General features: G+C 42.4%; 1 protein-coding gene across 10 annotated transcripts in view; it reads right to left on the bottom strand.

Moving 5' to 3' along the window:
* NCOA2 (nuclear receptor coactivator 2) overlaps positions 1-17,472 on the bottom strand; it is a 358,377-nt gene that overhangs the window by 264,982 nt on the left and 75,923 nt on the right. For 4 of the 10 annotated variants that reach the window (XM_079902506.1, XM_079902507.1, XM_079902505.1 and 1 more), the window contains exon 1: positions 1,622-2,366. The exons of 3 other annotated variants lie outside the window; for them this stretch is intronic. The gene's annotated coding sequence lies outside the window, so the exon portion shown is untranslated. Of the gene's footprint in view, positions 1-1,255; positions 1,343-1,621; positions 2,367-2,386; positions 2,764-17,472 lie in introns of those variants that run through there. 3 more of the 10 variants (XM_079902514.1, XM_079902513.1, XM_079902515.1) reach the window with 3 other exon arrangements.

The following is a 17,472-nucleotide window of genomic DNA, read 5'->3' as shown; positions in this document are numbered from 1 at the left end:
CGCGCGCAACTCCTCTCTAACTGGTCCGGAAGAAGCCCCGCCCCCTCCCTTCCTCCAGCCCCCGCGATTGGCTTATCGACACCCGGCAGGTCAGTTCCCTGCCTTCGATTGGCTCACTGTCCCATCACTCACACGCAGCGAGATTCGGGTCGGTGGGAGGGGAAGGCGTTGGAGGAGGTGGAGTGGGAGTGGGATTAGAGGACGAGGTGGCGGAGGAGGGCGTTCAGGCTCGGTCCCCGGTTTAGGAAAGTTTCCCCTACCAGTGACAGACCCGGACGGCGCTAGGCCCGGTCCACCTCCGGGCCGGTGCAGGGCGCTCGGATCCCCGATTCCCGCCCCTCGGTCCCGCAGGCCCCGGAAACCACTAGGGGGAGGGGGAAGAGGGAGGGACCAGTTAACCAGGGACCGACCCACCCCCGATCTCGGAAGAGGCGCCTCCGGGACTCCCCGGAGGGGCGGGGGGCGGGGAGCTCCTGCGCGCAGCGAAGACCCTGACCCCCTCCCCCAGCAGCCCCCGGAGGCCCGAGAAAGAAGTGTCCCCGGGCCCGGGGCGTGACCGTCGCGAGCCGGCCGGGAGGGCCCCTCCCGCTTCCCGCCTGGGGGCCCTGAGGGCCTGTCCCTTCAGGGGCGGGGAGATGGGGGAGAGAAAAGGGGGCGCTGGCGAGCCAACCCGGAACCTCCCGGACCGCCTCCCGCCCCCAGCCCCGGCCCCTGCGCGCCTCCTGCACACACGCCCGCACCCAGAAAGTTAAGTCAGGGGCGAGCCGGGCTCGGCGCCGCCGCGGTCCGGCCCCCGGCTCCCCGCCCCCACCGCGGCCCGGCCTGCTCGGCCCGAGCGCGCCGCCCGCCCCGCCCGCCCCAGCTCCTTCCCGTCCGCCCGCGGCGCCCGGCGCCCCTCGCCCCCAACCCCCGGCGCTGACACGGGCCCGGCCCGGCTGCCGGGCCGCGGATCCCCTCCTCCCGGCGTCTCACCCAGCTGGCCGCCCCTGACACGGCGCTTCACCTTCACACACCCCCGAGCACTTCCCAAGTCCTGCCTCCCCTCGCCCGGCTCCCACCCTGCACAGCAGTCGCTCCGCGTTTCCATGAAAGAATGCACCTTCGGCTTCACCTTTCCGTCCCTGCCTCGCGTCCCCCGAGGGCGCAGGAGACGCGCTCCTCGCCGACCCGCACCGGGCAGGGCGGCGGGCGTCTCGCTCCTCGGGCGGGCGCCGCGCCCGCGCCCCCGGCCTCCCCGCCGCGCCTCGGCTCTCACCTCTCGCCGGCGCCGCGGGCTGCAGCCTCCGCCCGCCTCGCGCTCCGGGACTCGTCTCCCGAGCTCTGGCAAAGCGCTGGAGCGCCTCCTTTCTCTCCCAGGGACTCCGCGTCTCCCTGCCGCTTCCCGCCCTCCCCACCCCCCAAGCCCCAACTCCCCAGCCTCGCGGCGCCTCCGGGATGCAACTCGCGTTTTCCGCGCACCGGGGCAGCGGTCGCCGCACACAAAACAGCCCTCTCGGCGGCGCGCGGCTCTGCCCGGCTCGGCGCAGGAAGGGCAGACGCGGCCGGGGGTGGGGACGCGGCGCCCCCCGCCCGCCGCCCGCCTCCCGCCCGCCCTCGCGGCCCCCAGGGAAGGCGCGGTTACCGGCTCGGGTCGGTCACGCCGTCAGGTGCCGGCTGCCGTCGGCGCTGACCTTCGCCGCCGAAGCTGTGGCTGAGGCTGCGGCCGCCATGTTCCCGTGTTAATAACTGCTGCCTGGTTGTTTATTTCAATGGAGATCCTCCCCCAACTCCCTCCTCCTCCTCCTCCTCCTCCGCGTCTCCGCACTTGCCGAGAGAGACACAGACCGCGCAGAGCTCGCGATTAGGGGAGGGGGCTCGGGAGCCAGGCAGTCCCTCCCCCCTCCTCCCTGGCCGTGGCCGCAGCCAAGTCCTGTCACTGGGGAAAGAACGGAGCGGAAACTTGCGTCCCGCGCCCCCGGGGAGGGGGCAAAGGTGGACGGAGGGTTCTCCGGGGAGCAGACCCTGGCCGCGGGGTCCGCAGCATCTCCGTCGGCGGAGTCCTCTAAGAAGGCGACCTGGGGAGAGGTGAAGAGTGAGGAGAGAAAGGAGAGGGGACAAAATGGGTGACTGTGGTAGAGGGAGGGTGACCTATGGGTGACTGGAAGTGAAGGGAGAGTAAACAGATGACTCCATGGGAGGGCAAAGGGCAGTGCCAAAAAGAACGAGTGGATGGGACAGGCCGGGGCTGCAGAGTGGAGGCAGTGGGATCTTGGGGCTGCAGACGGCGGGGCAGATGCCCCCGCACGAAGATCGGAGAGAGCCCAGTGCCAGGTTCGCCCCGGGAAGAACCTCCTGCCCGCACTCCGCCCGGGCCCCTCGGCCAGCAGCCTGCACCCCTAGGGCGCACCTCTCACGCCCGCGTCTGCTGCTGCGCCCTGGAGGCGCCCGTCGTCCATCAATTCAACCTCGGCCCCTAAGACGATAGGCTTCTCCAGTTGCAGCCGCATCTGAAGAGGGGATGGAGTGGCGCGACCGTGCGAGGCGAGCTTAAAAGGGTGCCACCCAGCAATTGCATGATAAAGCAAAAGGACACACAGTGTAATAAAGCCTGACCTGGTTGAGCATTCTTGTCACGACATGAGTCACAAAAGTTTTTTAGTGGAAAGTCCACTTTCTAGACAGAAAGTGATGTTGGGGGATGCAGGAGAGTTGCACTGAAAATTAGAAGAGAAGCCTCATAAAGGTTACTTGGATCAGTTTTATGCTTTGGAAAAGCAAGTTCTTCACAACCCAGATACATTTCGTCCGAAGAAATCAGCAACATTTGTCCAACAAATTTCCCTATTTTTGGTCTTAAAATGAGAAAGGTCACTTGCCATAGACAATAAAAGTGTTTACTGAACACTTACTATGTGTCTGGCACTGTGCTAAGTGATTTATACATTTTGATTATTAAGCCTTACAAAGTAATTACCATTTTTAGCCTTCACAAAAAAATGAAGCTTAAAGAAGTAAAGTAATTTGCCTAGGGTCATACAGCTGGGAAGCTGGAGAAGATTTGAGCCCAGTTCTGGCAGACTCCAGAGCCCACACTTTTAATGGTGTCTTCAACATCAAGTTTGTGGGAGTAACACCAATTTTCTTTCGGGAAAGAAAAAAAAAACGTGTGTATGCGTGACTATGGATAGAAAATGTCTGGAAGGCTATATAACAAATTGTTAGCACTGGGGAGTATGAGTGGGTGTGTAATGGAGTAGTACTTCCACTTTTATTTTGTACACTATAGTGTTTAAAATGTTTGCATTCACCATGTATTAATTTAATAAATTTTTGTAGATTATTTTAATTACATGGCATAACAGAATAAGGTTTCCTGAAAACCCGAAGCTCTCCAAAAAACTGGGGAAGAAATGGGAAATGGAGGGTTTTTTAATGACCTGTTTTCTTCCCCAAATCCTCATCCATAGTATTCCTACAATGAGGTAGTAGTCGCCTGAGGTCTGTCACATTGCTGGACTCCAATTTCCTTTCCTGTCATCACCCCCAACTCTGAGTTGTGATAAAGAAAAGACTCTCCTTCTGGCTTTCTACTCCTCTTTTGGCAGAAGTCCAGAGTTCATCAATACTCTGCAACAGTAGATTTCACACCTTCAAAAACCACCCATGATATCTGTGCAAATTAATGACTCCCATTGCATTTCCATGTTACTCAATAAAACTTACTCAAGATACATGACTGTGTCTATAAAAAAAAAACAAACAAAAAAATCTGACAGCTTAGCATAATGAGTTGCCTCCAGCTGCTAATCAGTTGCCTCAGGCCTTGAGGAATCCTATAACTTCTGCTCTCTTCTACAGCCTCTGGTCTCCCTCAACACTTCATGTTGTAGTTATAACAATATTCTGTCTTGCACTGGAGTTGTTTATATATTGTCTTTCTCTTTCACTAGATCGTAAGCTATTCAGGGCCCGGAACCATGTCTTGTTCTTGTTTTTACATGCTATAGCTCCTAACAAGATCTCATATAATGTTTGCTGTTTATGTGAATCTGTAAAATGTAAACAACAGTATCCAATCGGTCTTCATGTCCGTTTCCCCAACTCACCCTCCAATACCTTGCTCTTAAAACGTATTTATAAAAAATGTTTTCAGTATTTTGAAGGAATTTAGATTTCTGTAAGACCTCAGAATAATTGTTTAGGAAAACCAGCCATAAGTATTGGTGAATTATCATGTGACAATGTAACATGAAAAGGAAGAAAAGTAAATAAGTTGGCTTAATTATTCAGTCAAAGAAAAATAAACAAAAGCAAAGATATAGGAACTGGATATATTACCAACAGAGAACAACCCAATAAGGAAAAAATGTGGGTGCAAATCGTAAAGGGGAAGGAAATTATTGAAATTTAGTAGAAGCAGAAACAACACACCATGGATGGATGAGGCAAGTAGACAAAAACCAAAAAGAAATGTCAGCCAAATCACAAATGCAACTTAAAGTAGTAAAGAAAATAATTTATATAGTTAATAACACACCTAAGAAAATCAGGACAATGTGAATACTATAGGACAAGAAATTCTATTTTGTCTGCCTTCTCTTCCTCATTCAACTTCAAGTTACTTTCTTCATATATAAACTATATAAAAATGGAAGATTCAATATGTTTTTTTATTATTACTACTAGCATGCTTCATGATATAATGAGAGGTAACACAGTGTGGTAAGAAGAGCTAGAAAAGATAGGCAAACATATGAACTGCACTTTGCTACTTAATATGTGACTAAATATCTCAGTTTGCTCATCTGTATAATTGTTGCAAGACTCAAACAAAATGGTATAAATAAATGTGCTTTGTTAACTCTTAAGTTCTTTATACTAATGGAATATTATGTTGATTAGATCCACGCATAGCACAGTTATCTCTATTTCGGTGTTCAAGTTATAAAAACAAAAAAAATTATCGTTCATTCTATTAAAAATGTAATCACTGGATGGGGGGAATCAGTTAAGACATTTGTTTGACAATTTGATTATTGAAAAAAACAACTGTTTGACCAAATGTTTCATTCTTATTGTCTGCTCTCTCCAAATCCCTTAAATATTATACTACCATAAATGTGTCTGATACAGGTCAAGCGTACTACAGATATTTTTATTTCTAATCAAAGTAGGCATTATATGTATTATTATTCTCATTTTACATATGAAAAAAATGAGGTTCAGAGAAGTTAATTTATGCAAGATCATAGAGCTGCCTTTGCAGCATGGCTAACAGATTGTGCTAAAATTCTTTTCTTCATCACTGAAAATCTCTACTACTCTAAGCAACACATTGTCTTCATCCTTATTTCCTTAGGACCTATAACAACTCCTAGAACACAATGCAAGCTCAATAAATGATTGTGAAATGAATAAATCAATGAATGAGGGGTTCCATTCAAACCACACTACACACTGTCACAAGATTAATATTCCCACTTGTATTTCTTTCCCACTTGAAAACTCTTAATAATCCTTAATTGCCTACAGAATGCAATTCAAATCCTTTACCTTGTATTCAAGACCATCTTCAGTAGGACCCTAACTGCTTTTTCTAGCAGTAGCAGCAACAAAATACTTAATACACCCTCACTCATTCCAGGGTGTCCTGGAAACAGACTGACATGAGTTTCAATCTTGGCTCTTACTAACTGTGTGAACTTCAGCAAGTTATTTAGCCTCTCTGCAAATTCTATCCTGTGCAGCAAGGTAAGAAAATGAAAAGGAAAGAAGTAAAACCATCTTTATTCATTGATGATGTGAGTGTATACATAAAAGATTCAAAAGAGCCTATAAACTATTAAAATGAATGTAAGATACAAGGTCAACAGTCAGAAATTGTATTTCTATATACTAGGAAGAAACAACTGGAAAATGACATTTTTTAAAATAAAAACATCAAATACTTAGGAATATATTTAACCAAATTACTATTGGCATTTTTTTTTTAATGGAATAAAAGAGAAGTTCCTGGGCTTCCCTCGTGGCACAGTGGTTAAGAATCTGCCTGCCAATGCAGGGGACACAGGTTCGAGTCCTGGTCGGGCAAGATACCACATGCCGTGGAGCAACTAAGCCCGCGCACCACAACTACTGAGCCTGCGCTCTAGAGCCCGCAAGCCACAACTACTGAGCCTGTGTGCCACAACTACTGAGCCTGCGCGCCTAGAGCCCGTGCTCCACAACAAGAGAAGCCATGGCAATGAGAAGCCCACACACTGCAACAAAGAGAAGCCCCCACTCGCCGCAACTAGAGAAAGCCTGCGCGCAGCAACGAAGACCCAATGCAGCCAAAAAAAATAAAATAAATAATAAATAAATTTTAAAAACAAAGTTTATAAAAAAAAAGAGAAGTTCCTCAATAAAATGAACTGTACGCACAAAAAGCCTATAACAAATGTCATACTCAATGGTGAAACATTTACACCTGCTCCTAGAGATTGGGAAAGAGAATTGGAAATAGAATGTCCACTGTTACCATCTGCATTCAATATTGTACAGTAGATTCTAGTCAATGCAATGAAGAAAAAAATGATATAACTATCACTAAGGAAGAAATAAAACTGTCATTATTTGCAGATGGCATGAACGTTTATGTAGAAAATCCAAAAGAAGCAACAAATGATTAGAATTAAATTTTAGAAGATCTCTGGAATGGAAGGTTAATATACAAAATACAGTTGTATTTTTATATATTAGAAACAGAAAATGAAAACTTGAAATGTAAATTGAAAAGCTTTTTGGCAAAATCCATTAAAGCTGAGCATTTCTGCTTTATGACCCAATAATTCCACTCCTAAGTATATACCCAATAGAATTCATTGACTGAAGAACGAATAAATTACAGTGTTTTTGCTCAATGGAATACTATATTGAAATTTAAATGAACACACTATAGCTCCATGCAATAAAGTGGATAAATCATATAAAAATAATCTTGAGTAAAAGAAGCTGGATGTAAAAGAATACTACTGTATAATGTCATTACATAAGATGGAAGATGGATAAGACTAATCTATAGTGATAGATACCTGGACGGTCGTTACCTTTTTTGGAGTAGGTGGTGCCTGGGAGAGCACATGAGGGAGATTTGGAGATGTTGAGAATATCCTATTCCTAATCTGAGTGGAGGTTACTTGGACGTGTTCATTTCATGAAACATTGTGTGCACAGCTCATTCAAGGTATAAACATGACCTGTGTACCTACCTATATATATTAGACTTCAATTAAAAAGGTGTTATTGTTGTATGCATTTACTGATGTTTCCCTAACTCAACTGCTAGTGCCTTAAAGACAGGGACCATATTTTAGATTTCTTAATATCCCACACAGATTTTAGCACTTCAACTTCCTAAAATGTTACTTTACTTAGCATAAGTAGGTACAGGCGCCAATAAAGTTTATTTAGTTTTAGTAAAAGTATAAATAATAGTAAAACAACATGCATATATACACATATATATACAAATATAATCAATTTAAAAAGTGTTGACAGGGGACTTGGTGGTCCAGCAGTTAAGAATCCGCCTTCCAATGCAGGGGACGCGGGTTTGATCCCTGGTCAGGGAACTAAGGTCGCATATGCTGCGGGGCAACTAAGCCCACTTGCTGCCACCACTGAGCCTGCGTGCTCTGGAGCCCAAGGGCCACAACTAGAGAGAAGCCCGCATGCCACAACGAATGGCTCGCGCGCTGCAACTAAAACCCGACACAGCCAAATAAATAAATAATTTTTTTTAATTAATGTGTTTATAAAAAAAAAGTATTGACATTTTTCTACAATTCTCCTTTCTCTTATGTTTACCTTGACTAACTCGAAAATAAAGATGTCTATTAAAAATAGAAACTAATAAAAATTAAATGTACTCTAATAAGAGTTGGTTAGCTGTTGATCTCATCTCACTTAACATAAAGGTTCATGCAGGTAGGCTGAGAGGAGTCTTAGAATAAGAAGTAGGTTCTAGATCAGAATCTAAGCCCATAAACAGCGTGACTTATGCACTTGGTTAGTTGGTTTGGTTGGTGGCATCTTTGTATTTTGGCGAAATATATATAACCTAAAAGTTGCCATTTTAACCTTTTTTTTTTTTTCTGTACGCGGGCCTCTCACTGTTGTGGCCTCTCCCGTTGTGGAGCACAGGCTCCGGACGCGCAGGCCCAGCGGCCATGGCTCACGGGCCCAGCCGCTCCGCTGATCTTCCCGGACCAGGGCACGAACCCGTGTCCCGTGCATCGGCAGGCGGGCTTTCAACCACTGTGCCACCAGGGAAGCCCATTTTAACCATTTTTAAGTGTACAATTCGGTGGCATTAAGTACATGCACATTGCTGTGCAACCACTATCCATCTCCAGAATGTTCTCATGAAAATGTTCTGGACGTGTTATCAAGGACTCAGTTTCCTACTTGAGGACTTTTTAAGATCCCATGCAGTTTGGAAATACTGTATCAGGGAGCTAAAGCTCACTCAGAGGAAAAAAGATGCCTTTGGTTAAAATGCAAGATCTTTATAAAATCCTGGGTATGAAGGGGAATGACTGTGTTCAATTTTAGCTAGGACAGAAAAAATATCTTCGTGAAAAAGAGTGCATCTGAATAACAGCTCTTCTTCCTTAGGAGAACCATCTTCTTGCTTCTTTTGAAATAGGCTTCTATAAATGTGGACCACTTGACAAATAGTCCTACTCACCACAGAGCCCTCATTCTAACAATATTTCTTGGGCTTTAAAATATAAAACTCTGTTTTTATTCAAAACATTTACAGGGTCAGTGTTATATTTTAATTAGTCTATTATTTATGAATGTCAGTTTTTGACATCCTTGATGAAATGCCTAGGCTCCTGGCTTGTTTTATTTTGTTTTTAGGTTTTCCCCAAGATGATTATGATGTTTCAGACACACAACTACCTGAAAGATTGCAGTTGTTCTCTTGCCCCATCCTCTTAACCCTTTTAGATGATTAATGTCCTAGTTCTTACACTGAGTGGCAAGCATGTGGATATTTATTGTTCTTTATATCTGTCATACATGTTAGAAATATTATTTTGTGTATATTCAGTATTTAATAAAAACAAAAAAACTCCTTCTATGATATAAATTTTACTTAAGCACATTCTTTTGTTACAAAATAAGAAAAGCTAGTACTTAGATCCTGTATTTCTTTTAGACTAAGTTTTAAAATAAACTACTAATATTGGATACTTTCTAATACACTCAATCCCTGATTTATACATGGCCAACGAACCACCTAAGACTAGCACGGTTTTTACTTGACTGGAACTCTCTTCTCTTTTTGCCTCTGCCTAGAGGTTTTCCAACTCATGTTTCCTCCTCCCTCTCTCTACTATGAGCTGCATAGACAGCTTTTTCTTTCCCCTGCGTACTAGTGGTTTCATTTACAACATCACCATTTCCTCGTATCGGAGCCCTCTGCCTCTCAAGAGTTTTGCTGTTTGTTTGAACCCCTGCTGCCATCCCTAAGATAAAACACCAAACACAGTTGAGTTTGAAGACTCTTCTGCACTGTAACCACATAACCCCAAGGTTCACCATTTGAATCTAGACACGCTTAACAGAGTCCTTTTCCAAATGCAGCAGATTAAGTTCTAGTTTTCCACAGAAACACACACATGATGGTTATGTTCTGTTACTACTATGGTGCTATTCTGGATTTCACAGGTTTTATCAGGGCAGCTCTGAGAATCTAAACCCCTTGCAAAACCCTGTTTCCATAGAAAAATATGTTCTGCCTCACAACCAATCAGTGAACAACTAAACTTTTGAAATAAATCCATGAGGACTGCCTGTACTTTTCATCTAAGACTTCAAAGCCTTTCACAAAAACATCATTTAAAAAAAAAAAGCCATTTTGCCATAGCTAATAGTTATTAAAGGACTTATGTTCACAACTAAGAAGTGTGTGCTAGCAACCCTTGGACACAAAATGCTGGAGATAATGTACAAATTATTACCGGGGGTACTGGATATGCTTCTTTCCATTTATTAATTCAACACAAAGTTACTGAGTTCCTATTCTGTGCAAAGCATTATTCTCAGTACTGGAGACCAAGTACTGAACAAGACAGGGAACAGCCTTATCTTAATGGAATTTACAAGTGATGTGCCTCATACTGGCACTTAATAAATACCTGTTGAATGAATTATTGAAGGTGGCTAAGAAAATCATTCGAATATGATAAATATTTGTTTTATAAAAATTAAGTGGAATCAGTGAATGGAGGGGTTGCAGAATGCAGAATGTAAATTAGACAGGAATTTGTTCCAGCAGTCAAGGTTAAAATATTTCCTTATTATAACAAAGCAATACTGGGTAGGAGTGTTGGGTGATCACAACCAGAAGGCTAGTAGCTCTACCATCCACATGGCCTGCACTTTGCAGAGCACTGGTTAGAAGACAAGTGCCACCCCACCACTACCTCTATACCTTTCTGCAAATTATAACTCTGAGACCAAAGTATATTTTATCTACAAGTAAAAACTGAGACTCAGTCTCAGTTTATGGTGGCATGTTAACAATGAACCCAATTTTACCAAATGGAACAGAGGGTTTAGTCTAGAATAATGGGGTTGCATTTTAAATCCCATCTTCATAGATATTTGTAATATACTTCTTCTTTATGATATCACATATGATTGCAATCCCCCAACAGGAAATATTGAGACAGAGAGAGAGAGATTTCAAGGAACTGGCTCATGCAATTATGGGTGCTGGCAAATCCAAAATTTGCAGGGCAGGCCAGCAGGCTGGAAACTCCAGCAGGAGTTGACGTCTCAGACTTGGGTCTGAAGGCAGCCTGGAGACAGCTCCTTCCTTCGTGGGAAGCTCAGTCTTTTCTCTTAATGCCTTCAACTGATTAGGTGTGGACCACCTACATTATGGACAGTAATCTGCTTTACTCAAAGTCTACTGATTTAAATGTTAATCACATCTAAAATAATACTTTCACAGCAACATCTAGACTGGTGTTTGGCCAGACAGTTGGGCATAATAGCCTAGACAACTTGACACATAAAATTAAGCATCATAGTTCCCTGCTTATCAACTTGATATTCATACACATCTCCATAAACCATAATTTCCAAATAAAGACTATAACAGTCATACTTCTGCCTAATATGATACAATTATCCTGTGTACAGCTGAAAGCACACTAACCCTTTCCCTAAGAAGAAGATCCAAAATCCTTGGGTGATATTCACTCCTCTTGATATCCTGTAACTTTATGATGTAAAGTTAACAATACTTAAATACTATGATATACAGTTAATATATTTATGTTATATGATAAGGGGATAAGGGAGGGAAGAAAACAAAGGTAGACAGATAGATACACACATACAGACAGACACACATGCATACTTATACACATATACATACAAGCATATTCATAATAAAAAAAGCAGAAACACATAACAATTACAGTCCTCATTTCTGTAACTGGTCACATGGTCATAGCTGGTATTGATAACTACATCCAGCCAAGCAACTTGGCTGGTTGTGGTTCTTTTTTTCTTTCTTTTTTTTTAATTGAGGTATAGTTGATATACAATATTATATGTTTCAGGTATACCACACAGTGATACACAATTTTCAAAGGTTATACTCCATCTCTAGTTATCATAAAATATTGGCTATATTCCCTGTGCTGTACAATATATCCTTGTAGCTTATTTATTTTATACATAGTAGTCTGTACGTCTTCATCCTCTTCCCCCATCTTGCCTCTCCCCACTGGTAACCACTAGTTTTTTCTAAAAATAGGGGACGCTTCAAGAATTTGAGCATCATCCTTGTGCAGGGGCCATGCTAATCTCTGTACTATTCCAATTTTAGTATATGTGCTGCTGAAGCGAGTACTGGTTGCAGTTCTTTACCCAGTAGAGTGACCCCAACCTTCATTCATGAAGCATCTGGGCCATTAATAGACCTGCCTGAATTAGATTGTTGTAGTTTTCCATTGACTTTAATCCAGGGCATGTCACTAAGACAAGCCCTAAGGGATCTCGTGAATTCTAGCTGTACCCTTCCTTACCGCCATTGTTTGTAGCAATCTAATTTCCTCTTGGTAATCAGAATCAATCACCCCAGCCAGTACAGTAATCTCCTTCTTTGCCTGTTAACTCAGAGGCATGGGAAGCCCAATGTGGCCAGGTGGCAGTCTTAACTTCCAGTTCATGGAATCACTGCTGTGTCCCTGGTGGATGCACACCTCCCTTTGAAACTAAGACCTCTAGACCAGCAGAACATAAGGTCACAGGGACAGGAAGCAAAATTTTTGCCAGTGGATCACTAGAGGTAGTAGTGAGTAGTGCCCCTCCCATTTCTACTCCTCGATTCTTGGACCTGGACCCATGAGTCCTGGCTATGAGAGAAACAGCACCACATATTGGATGCCAATTTAGAGCATACACCACCTCCTGGAAAACTTTGCCACAGCACAGCAAGGTATTGCCACCTAGCTGTTTCTATAACTTTGTCTTCAAAAGGCTACTGATTTAAATGGTAATCACATCTAAAACAATACTTTCACAGCAACATCTAGACTGGTGTTTGGCCAGACAGTTGGGCATAATAGCCTAGACCACTTGACACATAAAATAACTTTCTACTATTCTATCAAACTAACTGCTTTGGGATGGTTGGAGAACATAAAAATCTAAGAGGGTGGACCACTGCCCCAATTCATTTGCCATGAAGTGAGTTCCTTGATCAGAAGCAATGCTGTGTATAACACCATGATGGTGGATAGGACAGCCTGTTCTGTGGCTACCAGTCCACCTCTTTCCCCAGAGACTCTTGTCATCAACCAATGGTCTCATGAACAATGTAGTCATGGTGGCAACATAGACTTCCATTCACCAAGGCTGACCTGGTTGTGGCCACCACTGAGTGTCCAATCAGCCAGCAGCAGAGACTAACACTGAGTCCCCCAAATGGCACCATTCCCAGGGGATCAGTCAGCTCTCTGGTGGCAGGCTGATTACATTGGATTACTTCCATCATGGGAGGGCAGCGTTTTGTTTTTAATGGAATTGACACTCTGGATAGGGATGTGCTTTCCCTGCATGCAGAACTTCTGTCAAAACTACCATCATCCGTGCTTTGTGACCACCTAGAAGGGTGGGACAGGGAGGGAGGGAGGGAGACGCAAGAGGGAGGGGATATGGGGATATATGTATACGTATAGCTAATTCCCTTTGTTATACAGCAGAAACTAACACAACATTGTAAAGCAATTATACTCCAATAAAGATGTTAAGAAAAAAAATTCACCAAAACAAAACAAAAAAAACTACCATCATGGACTACTTTGCTAAGGAACACTATCTCTTTGCAATATTTTGTAAAAGAATATGCATAGCACTGAAACAGCAGTTACGACAGTCTCACTCAACTTTCTTTTGTGACCAAAAATCTACGACTCTTAACAATGTAGTAGTTTTAATAACCTAAAATGAAAAAACGTCTTACTCATAAACGACTACTGATTATAAACATACTATCAGCAATGAGGTACATCTGTAGTACTAAATTGAGTGCTATATGCAGTATGCTTTCCATCAGTGTATAGAATGGGTTGTCAGTGCCAAGCTGAGAAGTTTTGGATCCCCACAGGAATAATTTCAAGATTTCTTTATAGCATGGTGGAATTCTGTAGGATTTTATAAAGAAAAAGATACCCAGATTTTTTACTGAGCAAATTCTCCCAGTGCATTTGGCTTGATTTCACTGTTGGCTTTCCCTTGATTTTTACTAGGTTTTTCATATGCTAAATTTTAAGTAGGGACATTTTTGCAATTCTTTAAGAAGTTTTATTTTCAGTCTGCTCCCTCCTAAAATAATGTTTTTTAAATGAACCAAAATGATATATTTTATATAGCATATTTTAAACAAATAGTAAACAATTTTTTTGTAATAGCATGTATTTTCCAGTACTGTGCTATTATACATACTACTCTGTTTTCTTTAAATTTGTTGGGGTATTTTTTCTTCCCTTTAATATACCATTAACTTGTGATATTCTTAAATACACTTGAACTCTATTTTGGAATGCTTATGCCGTCTTCATGAGACATTCTTTTGCTTTATTTTTCCTGCTCTTTTCCCTTCCCTACAAATTGTTTCTATTCTACTCTTTGTCTGTCCCATTGGCCCTTTCTCGTATATTTTTATTGCTTATTTACTTTTAATCTAACTCTGTAACTATCTTTTCCTCCAATTCTGAATGATTTAAGCAAAATCTATCAAGATGAGTTTTTCTCTTTTACACCAATGTTTAACCAGTCTTTGTCATTTCAAGGTACCCTCAAATCTGACCTCAATTTCAAACCACTTTCCACTTGCTATTGATACAACTGTGGTGTTCATCTACATTTCACTTATACTTCTAATTAAACAAGAATTATTATATTTTTTAACTTGGTTTAGATATAATGCAATAAAATACATTCTATTAACATGCGTGAGATTCGATTTCAACATATTCCTTGTTCAGAGGAAGCCTGTGCACGTCTCTATCACAGCACAGATGGCACTTCATATTTACTGGAGTACTTTTCTTCCTACTACTAGATTGTAAGCCCCTTGAAAACAAGGAGAGTATGTAAATCTCTAGTGTCTGGCACACTGTAGGTTTTTAATGAATGAAGAACAAATGAATAAACAAATGAATGAGAACTGTTAGCTGTTTAATTTCAGTGGTCTTTTCCAAAACAATACTTCCCCTGCCAGCACCAAATGACACCAAATAAAATTTCTTTCGCGAAGGTCAAATCTTTTCATTTCCCAACTGGACTTATTTTACAACAAAAATATCCTTAGAAAAACACACTCGTTTTAACCTATTCATCCAAGGCAGAAGTTGTCAACCCTGGCTGAAGAAGAAAATCACATACCCATCCCAGTAAAAATAAATTAGGAGCCCCCAGGTGATTCTCAAGTGCAGGCAAGGTTGAGAACGGCTAGGCTAAGATAGAAGTAACTGGTGGCAGGTTCTAAGGTGCAAGGAAAGCAGAAAAATAAGGTCCTAGTGAGTTGTGGCAGAGTTCTTTGTTGGAGGCGGGGTTTGGGGGGGCAGGGAGTTTGAGATGAGCCCAGCTCTTCCTTCAAGAGGCTGGGGGTGGCCGGAGAGAGAAGTATTTTTAAAACTATCTATTGTTTTGAAAAATTAAGAGAAAAGTTTATATGTCGTTTCTAAAGAGGCAAACTTTGAAGAGGAAAGAATTTAACATTTAAATTTAAAAATGAGGTCAGAGATTCCAACAATTGCTAATAAAAGGGCCCTTTGAGTTTCTTGGGCTTTTTACAAAAATACTGCCCAGGCTCGCAAATACCGCAAGCAGATTGGGTATACAGACGAAGAGAAAAGCATAAAGAAGAATAAATGTTGACATAACAGAACCTGAGAGAAGAAAAACTGTTTTAAAGAATTAGTCATCCCCCAATTTGTGTCTATACTATAATTGCAACAACATATAAACTATATGTGAATATGTTTTATTTATTTATCTATTTATTTATTTTGGCCACAGCGGCTTGCAGGATCTTAGTTCCCTGACCAGGGACTGAACCTGGGCCCACGGCAGTGAAAGCACCAAGTCCTAACCACTGGACTGCCAGGGAACTCCCAACTATATGTGAATATGGATTGAACAAGAAGAGTGAAGATGTTAGACAACTGTCATGTTTAGGTGTATTGAACTTGAAGCCTGAGGTTCTAGTTCCCACTTTGCTACTAATATGCTGTGTTTCCTTAGGCAGGTATGTTCACTTCTCTGGGGCTCAATTTCCTTACCTGCAAAATGAGGGAGTTGAAAGCTTGAACTAAATCAGTGCTTCTTGCAAGGTTTCTCTAAAAGATTAGCCTGAAGCACCCAGTGTAAGTCCAAATCTTTTCGAAGTCTCCTGTTTTGCCTTAAAAGTTCACATACTGGGATGTGAATTATATCTCAGTAAAACAGTTTTTTTCAAAAAGTTCATGTACTTTTTACTCCTTACTCTTCTTTTTTTTTTTTCTTTTAAATACAGTTTAGCTTATATTGCATATAAAATTTTATATTCTGCTTTTTTTCACTAAGTATTATATGGTTCACATTTTATATATGTCATTTAAAATGTTGTTACTTTCCTTCTTATAGCTTTCCAATATTCCATCCTATGGCCGTACTATAATGTATTAGCCATCTCCTAATTTGGGATGTTCATATTACAGCACAGTGTGTTTTTGCCAACACACTGCCTTAATCCCGTCTGCTTGGATCCGTGCAAAGGCTGAGATTTCTTCAGTTTCTAATTGAATCCTCTGAAGTGCAGAGATTGTAAAATGAAAAAAAATTTTTCTCGTATTGCTGCCATGTGTTAAGTGGTCTCTTGGTGACGTAAGTTGTAATTCATTCTTTCTTGAGATCTCACTGCCAAGAGGGGGGGAAGAAACTAACATTTACTGAATTCGGAGTCCTTTATAAAGGTTATTACAGGTCATCCACTCAGTGAGGTAATGACTATCCCACTTCATGTTATAATAAGCTGAGACTCAGAGGAACTGGGTGGCTGACTAACAATGTGCAGTACCTGGGTTTAAATGGCATCTGATCTCCCCCAGATCTGTCCCAGGCCATCCTGTTCAGCATACTTTGACCCCACTGCAGCAAGAGAGGGAGCACATGGCCACACGTGCCCTTCCCTCAGCTTGCTTTTTATTTTTTTTAATTGAGGTATAGTTGATGTTCAATGTTATATTTGTTTCAGGTGCACAACATAGTGATTTAATATGTTCATAGGTTATATTCCATTTAAAGTTATTATAAAATAACGGCTATATTCCTTGTGTTGCACAATATGTCCTTATTGCTTATTTATTTTATACATAGGAGTTTGTGCCTCTTAATCCCCTCCCCCATCCCGCCCCTCCCCCTTCCTCTCCCCTCCTTGTAACCACTAGTTTGTTCTCTACATCTGTGAGTCTATTTCTGTTTTATCATATACATTCGTTTGTTTTATTTTTTAGATTCCACATATAAGTGATAGCATAGAGCATTTGTCATTCTCCGCCTGACTTATTTCACTGAGCACAGTACCCTCCAGGTCCATCTGCCTTGTCACATCCTTCAGCTTGCCCATTTGCCAATCTCTTTTCTTGCCAGTGCCATGGTTTCTCCTGCAACTAACATTTCATTGTTTGATGAGAGTTCTTTGACGTACAGTAGACAGTTTGTTTTTCAAAGGATAAATAAATGAAGGATTATTTTAATGCTTAGAGCAAGGGTCAGTAAACTTTTTCTGTAAAAGGCCAGATAGTGACTATTCTAGACTTTGTGGACCATACGATCCCATACATATGAGATCATATATGGCAGTCCCAACTACTCAACCCTGCCTTTGTAGTGGAAGAGTAGTCACCCACCTTGCACAACAATGGATGTGGCTGTGTT

Source organism: Stenella coeruleoalba (assembly GCF_951394435.1).
Source record: "Stenella coeruleoalba genome assembly, chromosome: 17".
In the NCBI taxonomy this organism is placed as follows: domain Eukaryota; kingdom Metazoa; phylum Chordata; class Mammalia; order Artiodactyla; family Delphinidae; genus Stenella; species Stenella coeruleoalba.
The sequence above is the reverse complement of the archived record's forward strand: the minus strand, read 5'-3'. Positions and strand labels throughout refer to the sequence as shown.